Genomic DNA, 18,275 nt, shown 5'->3' on the forward strand with positions numbered 1-18,275 from the left:
CAGCTCCAGACATTTTCCTGGATCCCTTCCTGGCTAGCCATGGCAGCGCTAGCCCCTTCAGGCCGTGTTAACGCAGTCAAACCCAGTCCTCTCCCCGGGATCCGACCGAAGCCCGAGCCTCAGCTCCCAGCCCCGCCCGCCCCGGCCGGTGAGTAGACAAGCCTCTCGGGCTGCTGAGTGCTGGTCAGCAACGATCCTCTGTGCGGAAATCTCTCCGCTTTGCCCTCCGCACCCCTGTTGCTGCACTCTCCTCCATGGCTCCAAAGCTTCCCCCCTCCGCCACCCGCAGTCTCCGCCCGCAAAGGGCCTTCCTAGTGTGTGGAAACCTTTCCTCTTTCACGGCTCCCTCCCACTGGTGCAGGTCCCGTCCCTATTCTTTTGTCTCTGTTCTTTCTTTTTTCTTCCCTACCCAGGTACGTGGGGAGTTTCTTGCCTTTTGGGAAACCAGCCCGCGGTCCCCAGGACTGTCGCGGCTTTGCCTGCTGGGGCCCCTCCAGAGCCGGCAGCCTCAGTGGGGCTGCCCTCCCCTTGGGTTCCGGGGCAGTTCAGTGATGGCGGAGGGAAGAGACCCAGAGCCAGGAGTTCCAGCTCTGCCTCAAATATTACTTTTAATCACAGCATGGAGAGTTTGCAGGGATCTTGAATGAAAGAAGTGTTGATGCATTTACTTTAAAGCTATACTACTTTCTGTAAAAAAAAATATATAAGTAATATTGATAAAATCATTAATTTAAAATTTATATCTTACTCCCTTCTATTAATAATTTAAGGTGAACTCAAAGAGACAGAGTCAGTGGTAGCATACACAATAACAAAATATATGTCAGAAGACCACAGACCCAGACTGAGAGATGGATACTTGGGAAAGGCTAATAATTTGACATGCGTTGAAAATGGTTTTCTTTAAATACTTACTAAACATTTATTAAAAAGAAAGCCTGGGTACTTTGTGAGAAAAAGTATTAATCGCAGTGCTTACCTCTCTACTGTGATCCTTAAAAATTTGATTCAGGCCCCAATTCACATGCTTTCTGCAAGCAAAGCCAGAAACCAGCAGTGAATTGGACATTTGCACTTTAATTTTTACTTATTTTAAAATACTATCTCATTTTATTTTATTTATTTTTTTCGCCACAAGGCTTGTGGGATCCTAGTTCCCTACAAGGGATTGAACCTATGCCCCCTGCATTGGAAGCACAGAGTCTTAATCACTGGACCACCCGGGAATTCCCAGGATATATGCACTTTAGAAGGCAGTTCATCATCTGTGAGATAATAGAAACATATATGTGTGTGTGTATATATATGTATATATATTTACATATATATTATATATATTTATATATATATATTTATATATATATAAATATATATATATTATGTGTGTATATATATATACACATAATATGTGGGATATATATATATATATATATATATATATCCCAAGTTCCTGACCCAGGGCTCCTAAAACCCTTGTAAATTCCTAAGTGGTAAGAGTACTAGGAGCATCTTTTGCTTGAATGAGATGACTCCAGGGGTCTTGGATGGAGGCTGGTCACCAGAAAGGCCAAGCCATGATTAGAGGTTGGGATTTGCAGCCCTATTTCCCAAGCTTCAACTTTTCCATAGTGGGGAGAGAGGACGGAAATGGAGTTAATAATTGATCATGCCTATGTGAGGAAGCCTTCATAAAATCCCAACAGTGTGGGGTTCAAAGCATTTCCAGGTTGGTGAACACATCCGCACCAGGAGGATGATGCACCCCAAGGCTACAAGGACAGAAGCTCCTGCATTTGGGCTCTCCCAGACCTCACCGTATGTATCTTTTCACCTGGCTGTTCAACTTTATCCTTTAATAAACTGGTAAACACCTTATTTCTTACAACATATTCCACTCAACTGGCTCATCATAAGCTGAATTATTGCTACCTCATTTTTCCACCCAAGTGATGCTTTGGCACTACTGAGATTGTTCCTCTGGGAAACTGGCCTTTATTGACTTCTTCAATATGAGTCTGAGTTCCAAAATACAGGATGGCCACCCATAGAGAGCTGGTCCTCATAAAGAATGTAGAACAAAATCTTTACTTGCAACTTTACTCTTTAGTGAATTCTTCACCCAGGTTCCATAACTCTTGCATTTATTTTATAGGTAAACTTTCTCGTCCTGCCTACTACCCCCTTACTTTATTTTTTACTTTGAACAACCACTAACCAGCTGCTAATATTATAGTTCCTATGGGTCTCATCCAGAAAAGCCTTCAAGAAGGCACAGGTTCTGAGGTGAGAAGAGATGACACAGAGCTGAATTTATCTGAAGACACCACCATGCCCCTCAAGACAAACACACAGTAGCAGCATGGGCCTACTGAGGCCTACTGTGGGGAAAGAAAAAGATAGAAGAATTTATTTCCCACAGAGCATCAGGTTGGGTAGCAGGGAAGGTGGTGGACCTGGAAAAATATTCAATTATCAACTTGATCTTTCATATCACCTTTAGATTGGGTGCGTTTTTCAGGGCTGCTTTAGCCTGAATGAAAAAATAAAAATAGACTTTCACTGAGACATTCTAACAAAGCAAAATACACTCAAAGAAGAAAACTTATCAAAAAAGAGGTTACGAATGATAATGGGTAAGAAAATATTGCCCAAGCAGAAACCAAAAAAAAAAGAAAAAGCCAACCCATAAAGGGAGGAATATTAAGGAAACACACATTTTAATGGAAAATAATTGATATCCTGTTTAAAATTAAACAATAAATGTTACTGGGCTTTTTGACCAGCAAAATGAAAAAGTTATTAAAGCAATACCTATTTTTAAAAAATCACCTAGAGAAATTAAACAAAGACATTGAAATTAACCAAGTAATAGTAGAATGACTGACGACTTACTTTGCCTTCTCCCAAAAGCGGACCCAGAGACAAGGATTCAGAACGAGTGGGTTCATTGGAAGGCTGAAGGGAAAACCCACAGGAGAATGTGGATGTGAAACAAGGAAGGGAAAATGCCAATGAGGGACTACATTATCCAGCCAGCCATCGCTGTGGATAACTGAAGCTTAATCCTCATAATGACATTTGGGAGACAGTGTAGAACACATAACCTCAGACTTAATCTCTCCAAGGAGCAAGGAATAATCGTATATCAATTCTTGTCAGTCACTGGTTGAGGCCTGGTCCCAGTACCATTCATTACTCTGCACTTTCAGCAAGCCAAACAAGAGACAATGTTATGTAGTTGCAAGAGAAAGCTCACAGCAAAGCAACGTTGCCTGACCAAGTGGCAAGGGCATGGAATATTGGTGGGACACTAAAGGCATCTGTCACAGAGGCCTTACAGGGCTTAACCAACACAACAGAGTCTATTAAATGCTGGAATTGTATTAAATGCTGGAACTTGAATCTATAAAAAGAAAAGTTTAATTAGCTACACCCCCACCAGGGATATGTTACTACTCTAAGCCACTGAAAACATGTTATTTTTTTAATAACTTTAATACTTAATGAAATAAAAATATGTGGTTCATCAGAAAACATATAACACACGTTTCATGCCCTACAGTAAAGGAAAGGAAGTCTTCAATAGATCAAGGAGACAAGAGACTCCTCAACTTAAATTCCCCCATCAAAACTGGGTAAAGAAAATGAATGTAGGGTAATTAGACACTTCCTCCTCAGTCCTTGAGCATATAAATGTATGCAAAAATAAATTGGGGGCCTAACTTCAATTGCTGGGGGATCAGAAGCCCTTAAATGCTAAAATGAATGCCTATTCCTGGAAGCCTCAATGGAAAGCCGACAGTGGGGGAATCCTCCAGAGCAGAACAGTTGCACAGGATGTTCAGAAACAGGACAGTGAGGAGGAGAGTGATTCACACCTTCAGTGCTGCATCCGCTCTCAGCCTAAAAACAGAACTGCACCTACCACTTCTGTCCATCTGGCACCCGAAACAGGATTTAACTCATTTCAAAATGAGATGTACATACTTACATTATGAAGCAATTAGAAAAATAATCACAGAGAAACAAATTTTTTCAATATGATTACATATTTCTGAAACAGACTTTTGGAGGCCAATATATAAATATATCAAACTAAAAGATCAGATGATGTGTTCAGTGAAATTATTTAACTTAAAGGAAAATCTTGTGTTGAAAATATGATATCTGACATTTTGCCAAAAATATTCACTGTACTTCTTAATAATCATAACCTCAAAACATGTATTCCAAACAATCTAATGGTTAGTTTATTTGGCTTTTTTGTTTGTTTAAGAAGCTAAAACTTTTTAAAAAAATCCATTGTTTGGGCACTATCAGAACAGAGTTATTAGCAGTGTTACTCTAAAGGCAGGAGATACATCGAAGGGTGTTCAAAATCTATTGGTAGCCAAGGTTAGTAGCCAATTACCATATATATTAGGTAGCTATTACTATCCATCAAATTACCAAACAATTTAGATTACTTACAATAATAGTAATCAGTTATTATCTCTTAGTTTCTTTTGGTCAGATGGAAGTTGGGAAAGCATGATGTCTAGGGCTTTAGCTGAAAGACTCGAAGTCCAGGGACTGGAATCATCTAAAGTTTTTTATTCACTTACAAGTCTGATAGTTGATGTTGACTCTCAGCTGAAGACCTAGCTAGTGCTGTTAGCCAGAGCACCCACATGTAGCCTCGCCATATGGTCTGGGCCTCTTCACAACATGGTAGGAAGTGTTCCAATAAAAAGAGCAAGCCAGGTGGGAGCTATGCTGCCCTTAAGATCTAGCTTTGGAAGTCATGCAGCATCATTTCTGCTGTATTCTATTGGTTGAAGAAGTTACTAAGGCCTGCCTAGGTTCAAGGGGAGGAGACGTAGACTCTGCCTCTCAGTAGAGGAGCATCCAAGGCATATTGAAAGAAGAAGATGTGGGATGGGCTGTATATTGATGCAGCCACTTGGGGGGAAGTGCAATTTTCAATATGGTCCATCGATCCTATACCAGAATGATCTTTTCCCCCATAGCCAAACTGAACCTAGCATCTATCTTTTATAATGACTGGTTATTAAATTGAATGAGTTGGGAAGCCTTTGAAGGATTTTCATTGCAGTTGATCTCTTCCAAACATTCGAGGGCAAAAGAAAGCAGAGAAATAAAACAAGTGGGAAAAGTAATTTTAATCATGCATTCTACCATATTTACCTCTTCAGGTTATTATAGCATTTCCAATAACATTTCATATCTTTAAAATTATTGTAGAGCTCAAATAATTGAGTTGCTATGTTTCATGTATGTTTTATTTAAACTGTAAAGCAAACAGCATAGCAAACAGTAGCACCAATCTTTGAGAAACAAACTTACGTTCTCTGAATTTCCAATGAGTAAATTTCTCCTCCTGAGGGAATGTTCAATCACCCATACCCCTTCAGCATGATCTAGGGTCCACTATGACAAGTTGATCTTTTTTTTTTTTTCTTTGAGTGACTCCCCTTCCTCCTAAAACAAGTTTCAAGGAATTTTATGGCTTAGATTCCAAACATGTTTTTGACTCTTGAGTGAGTTTAAAGGCACTGGATCATATCCGATACAGGCCTAGAAAACTAATAAATTAATTCAGTTTATGATTCTTATTAGTTGTAAATGATGCTAAATATGATTATTTTATTTTTAACATTTTCATATTTACTATTTCAAAATGATAATAAATCTCCCCAAAATATAATCAATTTAAATGAAAAATAGCTGCATACTAAAGACAATGAAATATTGAGTACTGAAAAGTGAGTTTCGGGGGAGCTTCAAGATGGTGGAAGAGTAAGACGTGGAAATCACCTTCCTCCCCACAGGTACATCAGAAATACATCTACATGTGGAACAACTCCTACAGAACACCTACTGAATGCTGGCAGAAGACCTCAGACCTCCCAAAAGGCAAGAAACTCCCCACATACCTGGGTAGGGCAAAAGAAAAAAGAAAAAACAGAGACAAAAGAATAGGGATGGGACCTGCACCAGTGGGAGGGAGCTGTGAAGGAGGACAGGTTTAGATACACTAGCAAGCCCCTTCACTGGCGGAGACTACGGGTGGCAGAGGGGGGAAGCTTTGGAGCCATGGAGGAGAGCAGAGCAACAGGGGTGCAGAGGGCAAAGCGGAGAGATTCCCGCACAGAGGATCGTTGCCGACCAGCACTCAGCAGCCCGAGAGGCTTGTCTGCTCACCTGCCGGGGCGGGCGGGGCTGGGAGCTGAGGCTCAGGTTTCAGAGGTCGGATCCCAGGGAGAGGACTGGGGTTGGCGGCGTGAACACAGCCTGAAGGGGGCTAGCGTGCCACAGCTAGCTGGGAGGGAGTCCAGGAAAAAGTCTGGAGCTACCGAAGAGGTAAGAGACTTTTTCTTGCCTCTTTGTTTCCTACTGCGCAAAGGGAGGGGATTAAGAGCGCCGCTTAAAGGAGCTCCAGAGACAGGCATGAGACGCTAAGGCTGCTGCTGCTGCCACCAGGAAGCACAGGTCACTATCCACATCTCCCCTCCCGGGAGCCTGTACAGCCCCCCACTGCCAGGGTCCCGTGATGCAGGGACAACTTCCCCGGGAGAACGCACGGCACGCCTCAGGCTGGTGCAACGTCACACTGGCCTCTGCCACTGCAGGCTCACCCCGCACTCCGTACCCCTCCTTCCCCCAGGCCTGAGTGAGCCAGAGCCCCCGAATCAGATGCTGCTTTAAGCCCATCCTATCTGAAGGAAGAACAGATGCCCTCAGGCAACCTACAGGCAGAGGCGGGTCCAAATCCAAAGCTGAACCGCAGGAGTTGTGCGAACAAAGAAGAGAAAGGGAAATCTCTCCCAGCAGCCTCAGGAGCAGCAGATTAAATCTCCACAATCAACCTAATGTACCCTGCATCTGTGGAACACCTGAATAGACAACGAATCATCACAAATTGAGGAGGTGGACTTTGGGAGCAATGATACATATATATTTTTTCCCTTTTTCTCTTTTTATGAGTGTGTATGTGTATGCTTCTGTGTGTGATTTTGTCTGTACAGCATTGCTTTTACCATTTATCCTAGGGTTCTGTCTGTCCGTTCTTTGGTTTTATTTTATTGTTTTTAGTATAGTTTTTAGCACTTGTTATCGTTGGTGGATTTGGTTTTTGGTTTGGTTGCTCTCTTCTTTCTTTTTTTTTTTATTAAAATAATTTTTTAAAATAATTATTTTTTTTTCGTAACTTTATTTTATTTTATCTTCTTCTTCTCTTTTCTTTCTCCCTTTTATTATGAGCCGTGTGGATGACAGGGTCTTGGTGCTCCAGCCAGACATCAAGCCTGTGCCTCTGAGGTGGGAGAGCCAAGTTCAGGACACTGGTCCACAAGAGATCTCCCAGCTCCATGTAATATCAAACAGCGAAAATCTCCCGGAGATCTCCATCTCAACTCCAAGACCCAGCTCCACTCAACGACCAGCAAGTTAGAGTGATGGACACCCTATGCCAAACAACTAACAAGACAGGAACACAACCCCACCCATTAGCAGAAAGGATGCCTAAAATCATAATAAGGCCACAGACACCCCCAAACAAATGACCAGATGTGGACCTGCCCACCAGAAAGAGAAGATCCAGCCTCATCCACCAGAAAACAGGCACTAGTCCCCTCCACCAGGAAGCCTAAACAACCCAATGAACCAACCTTAGACACTAGGAACAGACATCAAAAACAACGGGAACTACGAACCCGCAGCCTGCAAAAAGGAGACCCCAAACACAGTAAGATAAACAAAATGAGAAGACAGAGAAACAAACAGCAGATGAAGAAGAAAGAAAAACCCCACCAGACCTAACAAATGAAGAGGAAATAGGCAGTCTAGCTGAAAAACAATTCAGAATAATGATAGTAAAGATGCTCTAAATCTAGGAAATAGAATAGAGAAAATACAAGAAACATTTAACAAGGACCTAGAAGAACTAAAGAGCAAACGAACAGTGATGAACAACACAATAAACGAAATAATCCTTTAGAAGGGACCATTAGCAGAATAACTGAGACAGAAGAACAGATAAGTGACCTGGAAGATAAAATAGTGGAAATAACTACTGAAGAGCAGAATAAAGAAAAAAGGATGAAAAGAACTGAAGACAGTCTCAGTGACATCAGAGACATTAAACACACCAACATTCGAATTATAGGGGTCCCAGAAGAAGAAGATAAAAAGAAAGGGACTGAGAAAATATTTGAAGCGATTATAGTAGAAAACTTCCCTAATATGGGAAAGGAAATAGTTAATCAAGTCCAGGAAGCACAGAGAGTCCCATACAGGATAAGTCCAAGGAGAAACACACCAAGACACATATTAAACTATCAAAAATTATATACAAAGAAAAAATATTAAAAGCAGCAAGGGAAAAACAACAAATAACACACAAGGGAATCCCCATAAGGTGAAGAGCTGACCTTTCAGCAGAAACTCTGCAAGCCAGAAGGGAGTGGCAGGACATATTTAAAGTGATGAAGGAGAAAAACCTACAACCAAGATTACTCTACCCAGCAAGGATCTCATTCAGATTTGATGGAGAAGTTAAAACCTTTACAGACAAGCAACAGCTAAGAGAATTCAGCACCACCAAACTACCTGTACAAAAAATGCTAAAGGAACTTCTCTAGACAGGAAACACAAGAGAAGGAAAAGACCTACAAAAACAAACCCAAACAATTAAGAAAATGGTAATAGGAACATACATATCGATAATTACATTAAATGTAACTGGATTAAATGCTCCAACCATAAGAAACAGGCTTGCTGAAGGGATAGAAAAAGAAGACCCGTATTTATGCTGTCTACAAGAGACCAACTTCAGACCTAGGGACACATACACATTGAAAGTGAGGGGATGGAAAAAGATATTCCATGCAAATGGAAATTAAAAGAAAGCTGGAGTAGCAATTCTTATATCAGACAAACTAGACTTGAAAACAAAGACTATTACAAGGGACAAAGAAGGTCATTACATAGTGATCAAGGAATCAATCCAAGAAGAAGATATAACAATTGTAAATATTTATTCACCCAACATAGGAGCACCTCAATACATAAGGCAAATACTAACAGCCATAAAAGGGGAAATCGACAGTAACACATTCATAGTAGGGGACTTAAACACCCCACTTTCACCAAAGGACAGATCATCCAAAATGAAAATAAATAAGGAAACACAAGCTTTAAATGATACATTAAACAAGATGGACTTAATTGATATTTATAGGACATTCCATCCAACAACAACAAAATACACATTCTTCTCAAGTGCTCATGGAACATTCTCCAGGATAGATCATATCTTGGGTCATAAATCAAGCCTTGGTAAATTTAAGAAAATTGAAATCGTAGCAAGTATCTTTTCAAACCACAACACTATGAGACTAGATATCAATTACAGGAAAGATCTGTAAAAAATACAAACACAAGGAGGCTAAACAACACACTACTTAATAACCAAGAGATCACATAAGAAATCATAGAGGAAATCAAAACATACCTAGAAACAAATGACAATGAAAACACGACGACCGAAAACCTATGGGATGCATCAAAATCCGTTCTAAGAGGGAAGTTTATAGAAATATAATCCTACCTTAAGAAACAAGAGACATCTCAAATAAACAACCTAACCTTACACCTAAAGCAATTAAAGAAAGAAGAACAAAAAACCCCAAAATTAGCAGAAGGAAAGAAATCATAAAGATCAGATCAGAAATAAATGAAAAAGAAATGAAGGAAATGATAACAACTATCTATAAAACTAAAAGCTAGTTCTCTGAGAAGATAAACAAAATTGATAAACCAGACTCATCAAGAAAAAAAGGGAGAACACTCAAATCAAAAGAATTAGAAATGAAAATGGAGAAGTAACAACTGACACTGCAGAAATATAAAGGATCATGAAAGATTACAGGCAACTATATGCCAATAAAATGGACAACCTGGAAGAAATGGAGAAATTCTTAGAAATGCACAACTTTCCGAGACTGAACCAGGAAGAAATAGGAAATATGAACAGACCAATCACAAGCACTGAAATTGAAACTGTGATTAAAAATCCTTCCAACAAACAAAATCCTATGACTGTTTGATGGCTTCACAGGCGAATTCTCTCAAACATCTAGAGAAGAGCTAACACCTATCCTTCTCAAACTCTTCCAAGGTATACCAGAAGGAGGAACACTCCCAAACTCATTCTAGGAGGCCACCATCACCCTGATACCAAAACCAAAGATGTCACAAAGAAAGAAAACTACAGGCCAATATCACTGATGAACATAGATGGAAAAATCCTTAACAAAATACTAGCAAACAGAACCCAACAGCACATTAAAAGGATCAGACACCATGATCAAGTGGGGTTTAACCCAAGAATGTAAGGATTCTTCAATATACGCAAATCAATCAATGTGATACACCATATTAACAAATTGAAGGAGAAAAACCATACGATCATCTCAATAGATGCAGAGAAAGCTTTCGACAAAATTCAACACCCATTTATGATAAAAACCCTCCAGAAAGTAGCCATAGAGGGAACTTTCCTCAACATAATAAAGGCCATATATGACAAACCCACAGCCAACATTGTCCTCAATGGTGAAAAACTGAAACCATTTCCACTAAGATCAGGAACAAGACAAGGTTGCCCACTCTCACCACTATTATTCAACATAGTTTTGGAAGTTTTAGCCACAGCAATCAGAGAAGAAAAGGAAATAAAAGGAATCCAAATCGGAAAAGAAGTAAAGCTGTCACTGTTTGCAGATGACATGATACTATACATAGAGAATCCTAAAGATGCTACCAGAAAACTACTAAAGCTAATCCATGAATTTGGTAAAGTAGCAGGATACCAAATTAATGCACAGAAATCTCTGGCATTTCTACACACTAGTGATGAAAAATCTGAAAGTGAAATTAAGAAAACACTCCCTTTTACCACTGCAACAAAAAGAATAAAATATCTAGGAATAAACCTAGCTAAGGAGACAAAAGACCTATATGCAGAAAACTGTAAGACACTGATGAAAGAAATTAAAGATCATACAAATAGATCAAGAGATATAGCATGTTCTCGGATTGGAAGAATCAACATTGTGAAAATGACTATACTACTCAAAGCAATCTACAGATTCAATGCAATCCCTATCAAACTACCACTGGCATTTTTTACAGAACAAAAAATTTCACAATTTGTATGGAAACACAAAAGCCCCTGAATAGCTAAAGCAATCTTGAGAAAGAAAAACGGAGTTGGAGGAATCAGGCTCCCTGACTTCAGCCTATACTACAAAGTTACAGTCATCAAGACAGTATGGTAATGGCACAAAAAAGAAATATAGATCAATGGAATAGGATAGAAAGCCCAGAGATAAACCCACACATATGGTCAACTTATCTTTGATAAAGGATGCAAGAATATACAATGGAGAAAAGACAGACTCTTCAATAAGTGGTGCTGGGAAAACTGGACAGCTACATGTAAAAGAATGAAATTAGAACACTCCCTAACAACATACACAAATATAAACTAAAAAATGGATTAAAGACCTAAATGTAAGGCCAGACACTACCAAACTCTTAGAGGAAAACATAGGCCGAACACTCTATGACATAAATCACAGCAAGATCCTTTTTGACGCACCTCCTAGAGAAATGGAAATAAAAACAAAAATAAACAAATGGGACCTCTTGAAACTTAAAACCTTTTGCACAGCAAAGGAAACCATAGACAAGATGAAAAGACAACCCTCAGAATGGGAGAAAATATTTGCAAATGAAGCAACTGACAAAGGATTAATCTCCAAAATTTACAAGCAGCTCATGCAGCTCAATATCAACAAAACAAACAACCCAATCCCAAAATGGGCTGAAGACCTAAACAGACATTTCTCCAAAGAAGATATACAGGTTGCCAGCAAACACATGAAAGAATGCTCAACATCATTAATCATTAGAGAAATGCAAATCAAAGGTACAATGAGATATCATCTCATACCAGTCAGAAGGGTGATCATCAAAAAATCTACAAACAGGGCTTCCCTGGTGGCGCAGTGGTTGAGAGTCCGCCTGCCGATGCAGGGGACACGGGTTCGTGCCCCGGTCCGGGAGGATCCCACATGCCGCAGAGCGGCTGGGCTCGTGGGCCATGGCCGCTGAGCCTGCGCGTCCGGAGCCTGTGCTCCGCAACAGGAAAGGCCACAACAATGAGAGGCCCACGTACCGCAAAAAAAAAAAAAAAAAAAAAAAAAATTAAAAAAAAAAATCTACAAACAATAAATGCTGGAGAGCGTTTGGAGAAAAGGGAACCCTCTTGCACCGTTGGTGGGAATGTAAATTGATACAGCCACTATGGAGAACAGTACAGAGGTTCCGTAAAAAACTAACAATAGGACTACCATATGACCCATCAATCCCACTACTGGGCATATACCCTGAGAAAACCATAATTCAAAAAGAGTCATGTACCAAAATTTTCATTGCAGCTCTAATTACAATAGCCATGACATAGAAGCAACATAAGTGTCCATCAACAGATGAGTGGATAAAGAATATGTGGCACATATATACAATGGAATATTACTCAGCCATAAAAAGAAGTGAAATTGAGTTATTTGTAGTGAGGTGGATGGACCTAGAGTCTGTCATACAGAGTGAAGTAAGTCAGAAAGAGAAAAACGAATACTGTATGCTAACACACATATGTGCAATAAAAAAAAAAAAAAAGTCCTGAAGAACCTAGGAGCAAGACGAAGACAGAGACCTACTAGAGAATGGACTTGAGGATACGGGTAGGGGGAAGCGTAAGCTGGGACAAAGTGAGAGAGTGGCATGGACATATATACACTACTAAACGTAAAATAGGTAGCTAGTGGGAAGCAGCCGCAGAGCACAGGGAGATCAGCTCGGTGCTTTGTGACCACCTAGAGGGGTTGGATAGGGGGGTGGGAGGGAGACGCCAGAGGGAGGGGATATGGGGATATATGTATATGTATAACATTCACTTTGTTATAAAGCAGAAACTAACACACCACTGTAAATCAATTATACTCCAATAAAGATGTTAAAAAAAATAGTGAGCTACTTTGAAAATGTAATAGTTTTAAGATATTGGAAAGAAGTTAGCTGTTAATATTCATGTTAAAAGAAAATATTTAACAGAACTATTAATAGGTATGAAAATGAGGAACAAGTAGTCAGCACATTCATTAAAATTATTATATCTTAATGGAATAAAAATAAATTAGTTTTGTGACAGACTCAGAAACAGTGTAACACACCTAGAGAAACATGGGTTATGTAGAAAATTTTGATTCTTTTCACACCCAATCTCATTTCTGAAACTACATTCTAACTATTCCCAATTGCTTATAATTTTCCTAGGCAGACTGTCCCCAGCATCTTCATACTATATACTTCACCCTCATTCCTTGAATCAAAATTGTTTTGGGTGATTCAAATTGCTTCTTGAACCCTCATTTACCCATCCAAATTAAAACCGCCAATTATTTTTTTTTTTTTTTTTTTTGCGGTATGCGGGCCTCTCACTGTTGTGGCCTCTCCCTTTGCGGAGCACAGGCTCCAGACACGCAGGCTCAGTGGCCATGGCTCATGGGCCTAGCTGCTCCGCGGCATGTGGGATCTTCCCGGGGCACGAACCCGTGTCCCCTGCATCGGCAGGCGGACTCTCAACCACTGCGCCACCAGGGAAGCCCCAATTATTCTTGTTAACCATGAATGTTCCAAAACCTGGATTCCTTTTCTCCTTGCATAAAATTATCAAAACCTGCTCAAACCATTTCTGTGATCCCCCTAAAGGAGATTATTAAATGCTTTTTGTTTAATACTGATTTTTCTTACTTTCAGAATGAGTCTTAAGGCATGGGCCTTTGTGTTAGTCTTGATGGATGTTAGACTGATATGAGGCAAAAAAATATGGTGTTCATAAGTCTGGGTGGCTTACCTGGCAACTTGATGATGATGAAGGCCTACTTATCTTCTGACTTATGGCTCTGCATCCCAAAGATGCAGCTTTGATCCCGAGGATCAAGCAAGCTGTGATAGCTTTGGCTCCCTCCTTCATAAAGGTATTCTGGCCAGTGGCAAAAGAGAAAAAATAGAGGAGAGCACATTCTCTTTATGACCATAACTCAGAAGTTGTGCTACCATGGCCCGTAGTGGAACCCAGTCACATGACCTCTCCTTGCAGCAAAGAAAGCTGTTACATAGTTACTCATATGAAACTTCCATTAACATAGAGAAGGGGAGGTCTGATAATGGGGAGCAATCAGCAGTCTCTGCCAAAACTTTAGAACCAGATGGATTTGCACTTTAATCCCAGCTCTGTAATTTATTAGCTATTAGGGCTCATGAAAGTCTAAAAGCTTCAGTATCTTTATCTGATTTATTTCAGAGATATTAAGCAGATTGCATCCAAAATGAATACAAAGCATTTAGCCCTGTGTTTAGAATACAGTATGTGCTCAATAAATGAGAGCTAGTATACACAGAAAAAGCATACTAACAAAGAGATATAAGGTTGAAGACTCTGCAGACAGGAACTATGTTTAAGAGTCTAGGTTGGAGAGATAAAGGCAGGAAAGAAGGATCTTTATTTAAGGTATAGGCAAATATGCCAAGAACATCAAGACTGAAAGTAAATCAGATGAGTGAAATATTGGGACCTAATTCAGGATTGAAATATATCCTTAATTTTTTCATTGATTTTTATTTTCTTCTAGTTATTTGTAACCAGTCGCCAGAGGTCAACATTTTTTTTCCTCTTATACATATTGAATACAACACTCTGCATTAATCATGATTTTCTTATACTGATTGAATATGGCAATTGCCAGCCACATTCAGCAAGTTCAGAGGAGAGTCAAAACTCCCATAGCTACTAACTTCTGTTGAAAACTGACTGATCTGAGCTCTCAGAGCATGGTATAGAAACACATCATACATCCAGAGTTGGTGGCAATTAGATGTTTTCCAGAGAGTTCTTAGCAGTTGGCCCCAGGGAAAATTATAGGTAAAAGGGGAAGACCAAGTAATCAAGTCAATCCTTTCAAGCAGAGCAAATCTGCTTTAACATATTGGAGTGCTCCTTTATTTTTTTTTTTTTTTCAGTTAAAGCCTTTATTCTCCTTTTAGAAAATAATATGAAACATTTTCTGTCACAAAATTCGGGTTCTAAGTGTTACACGGATTCTATGAATAATTTCTTAGGTCTTCAATTGTAAACTATTCATGCATTAACTACAAAGGGCAGTTTCCTCTACAGAAACTTTTTCATCTCCCACTAATTCACTCATTTCTCCCTAAATTGTGCACCTCCTCCTTTGTTACACCTACTCTTCTCAACACAATACCTGGTATATGAAAATCTCACTACATTTTGCTTAACAATTAAATCCAAAAACGAATTAATATTAACTTTCACTGACTGAACAAAACACTATGAAAGGAATCTCATTAAAGATCATGGCCTAACTAAAATGATTTAGCATTATAGAGTAGGAAGAACTCTGGGCTTGAGGTTAAAAAAATAATCTTCGTTAAATTTCTTACTTCTAAAACTCATATGAGTTCTGCCATTACAGACGAAACCCTGTCAAAACTTATAAGTAACACTAAGCTTCACTGTCTTTTTCCGTAAAATGGAAATTCAACTAAGACAATGTATAAAAGAACACTTTGTAAGTTGTAAATCACAAACCAAAATTAAGACATTGTTTATTGCATCCAAACTGGAATCAATTTTTCCTGTGGCTGCGCAGATCTTATGCTGATGGAATGCAGTCAAGTAAGTTTTCCATTATAAAAAGCCCATGTGTATGTTTGGTGCTAGGAGAAGCATGTGATAATCTTTTCACTCTAGACACAATTTTTTTAAGGTCCACACAGATTCTTATTTGTGAGAAACTGGTGCTCATATAACTAGACACATGAGTATTGAGCCAATAAAACCAACTGAAGAATGGGAGGAATTATCTTACACTTGAAGTCATTGTTTCACATTTCTGAAGTTCCCAGTGGGTTCTAAACATGAAATGTTTGTTCCTCTCTGCCTTCCCATTATTCTTTCCCATAAGGCAATCCTTTTGATATCAGCATGGAATATATAAAATGCTTTGGGGGTAAAAGTTGGTCTTTCTTTTATAGTAAATTTTTATTTATCCAATTCAGTTCTAAGCAAAAACAATAAAATAAATAGGGGCATAAAAAAGAAAAAAACTCCACTGTTAAGATCTCAATTATGTTTTGTTTATGGAATGTAGAGAAACACTTTCTCTCCCAACACATTCTCGCTGTAGCCTGTTTCTCTTCATACATGTAATGCGAATCCCTGTGGCTTTGGGGTCAAACAGACATCTTGACTCTATCATATACTACTTTTGTGATCTTGAGTATGTTGGCTAAATTTCAGAACTTAAGTCTTCTCATTTGTAAAATGATGGTAATTACCCTATGCCCTGATATCTTAGCCCCAAGATTAAACAAAACTTATAGCACATACAAAACTAATCAATATGAAGTAACAATTAGAATTATGCTCTGTAATAGCTGGAACAAGAGCCAAAGTAAAGGTTACATGGCAACAAAACTGTGGCATTATGGTAAAAATCAGTAAGTCCCCCAAACATGGTTTAATTTGAACAACTTTATCAGGATGATTATACCACTGGTTAAGAATTCCCAGCCCAGAAGGCAATCAGATTGGATATTTGTGGTTCTAATATAAATGCTATTGTTCAAAATATAGCATTACTTTATACACAGAGAAACCTTCACACAATGGGTATCATATATCATTATTCCATTTATTCATGCCTTAGTCTAGTTTAATTTGGGCAGAACCCTTATATTGAATCCCTCATTAAATTTCTCTTCTTTAATCCAGAGATAATATTTACCTATTCATAAATCATTTTATGACTCTTGAAAATCATGAACCATAAATAATTGTAAATATTTTAAAGCACAAATACAAAGGGATAAATATAACTAAATTGTCTTAGATTAGCTTTCACTTCTGTAAACTCAGAAGAACTGCACAGCCCTCATACATCTCATGTTCTCTATCAACAGATAACTTGATATTTGTTATAGGCTATTATTTATTAGACCCTATAATGATTCCTAACATTTCTCAAACTTGAGTAATTTATTGCTGTTACTTTAATTTCTACCTCTTGGTTTGTTTATTATTAATTAAGATTAAAGTTATTTTTAAAATCACACGATCACTTCTAAGAATGTCATGTCCAAAATGCTGGAAGAAGTCATTTTGGTTTTGCATGTAATTGTACCTCAAAACAGCACTATTTTTCTTCTCCCAAGATTCAGAACAACTTTTGAACAACAAACTTCACCCTTTTATACCAGCATAGGACAAAATTCCTTTATAGCGTGGAAATTATATGTTACCTTTGAAGTCAGGATATTCTGTGCTGATGAGGACTTTACTCCTGATTATTAATCTCAAGTTTGAACTACACACATTTCTCTATGTGTTTTAGAAAATAGCAGTGTCGGCCCCAATCTCAGAACTTAGCTGACATACACAATGCATGCCCTATTCCAAACATATGCGTGAATTTGGATGGACGAATCAATAACTTTGTATGTAAAATACAAAATGAAGCTCCACATATTTCAAATAAATATACACACCAAATGGTTTTTCTTGGTATCATGTTCCCTCTATTGTGGAGTGAGTGGGGCGAAATAAAATGGAGGCATTAAATGCATAAAATAAGATTTCTTTTCCGACCAAGAGGAAAACAGACTCCCTTTGAAGAATTTACTATCATCAGCAAATTTGGTAGCAAATCCTCAAATATTTAATATTAAATCACTTTTCAAAGACAGTATAAGCAGAAGATATCCTGCTTTTACAGGCAAAACTAAGTGACAATCTCTACACTGGGAAACAAATTATAGCGTTTGACTATTTTATTTATTAAAGAGTATGAAATTTAGTTTGTTGGTGGAGGAATTCTCTTTGCCTACAATGACTATTAAAACCTCTTTTTGTTTATGCCATGTTAAATTTACTTCTTGAATGTATGCCAAACAAATATCAGGTCTTCATAAAACACATTAGTTGACAGATCACTTGCAGGAGTAGGAAAGCAGAGATTTTCAAGCAAGAATGGACCATGGAACATGTGGAAAACTGCTGAAGTTGTCTTCACTCAGCTAAGTCACTGATAGCTGTCGTTAACTACCATGTGTTCACTGATGTTTCA

Source organism: Stenella coeruleoalba (assembly GCF_951394435.1).
Source record: "Stenella coeruleoalba genome assembly, chromosome: 4".
NCBI classification, from domain to species: Eukaryota; Metazoa; Chordata; class Mammalia; order Artiodactyla; family Delphinidae; genus Stenella; species Stenella coeruleoalba.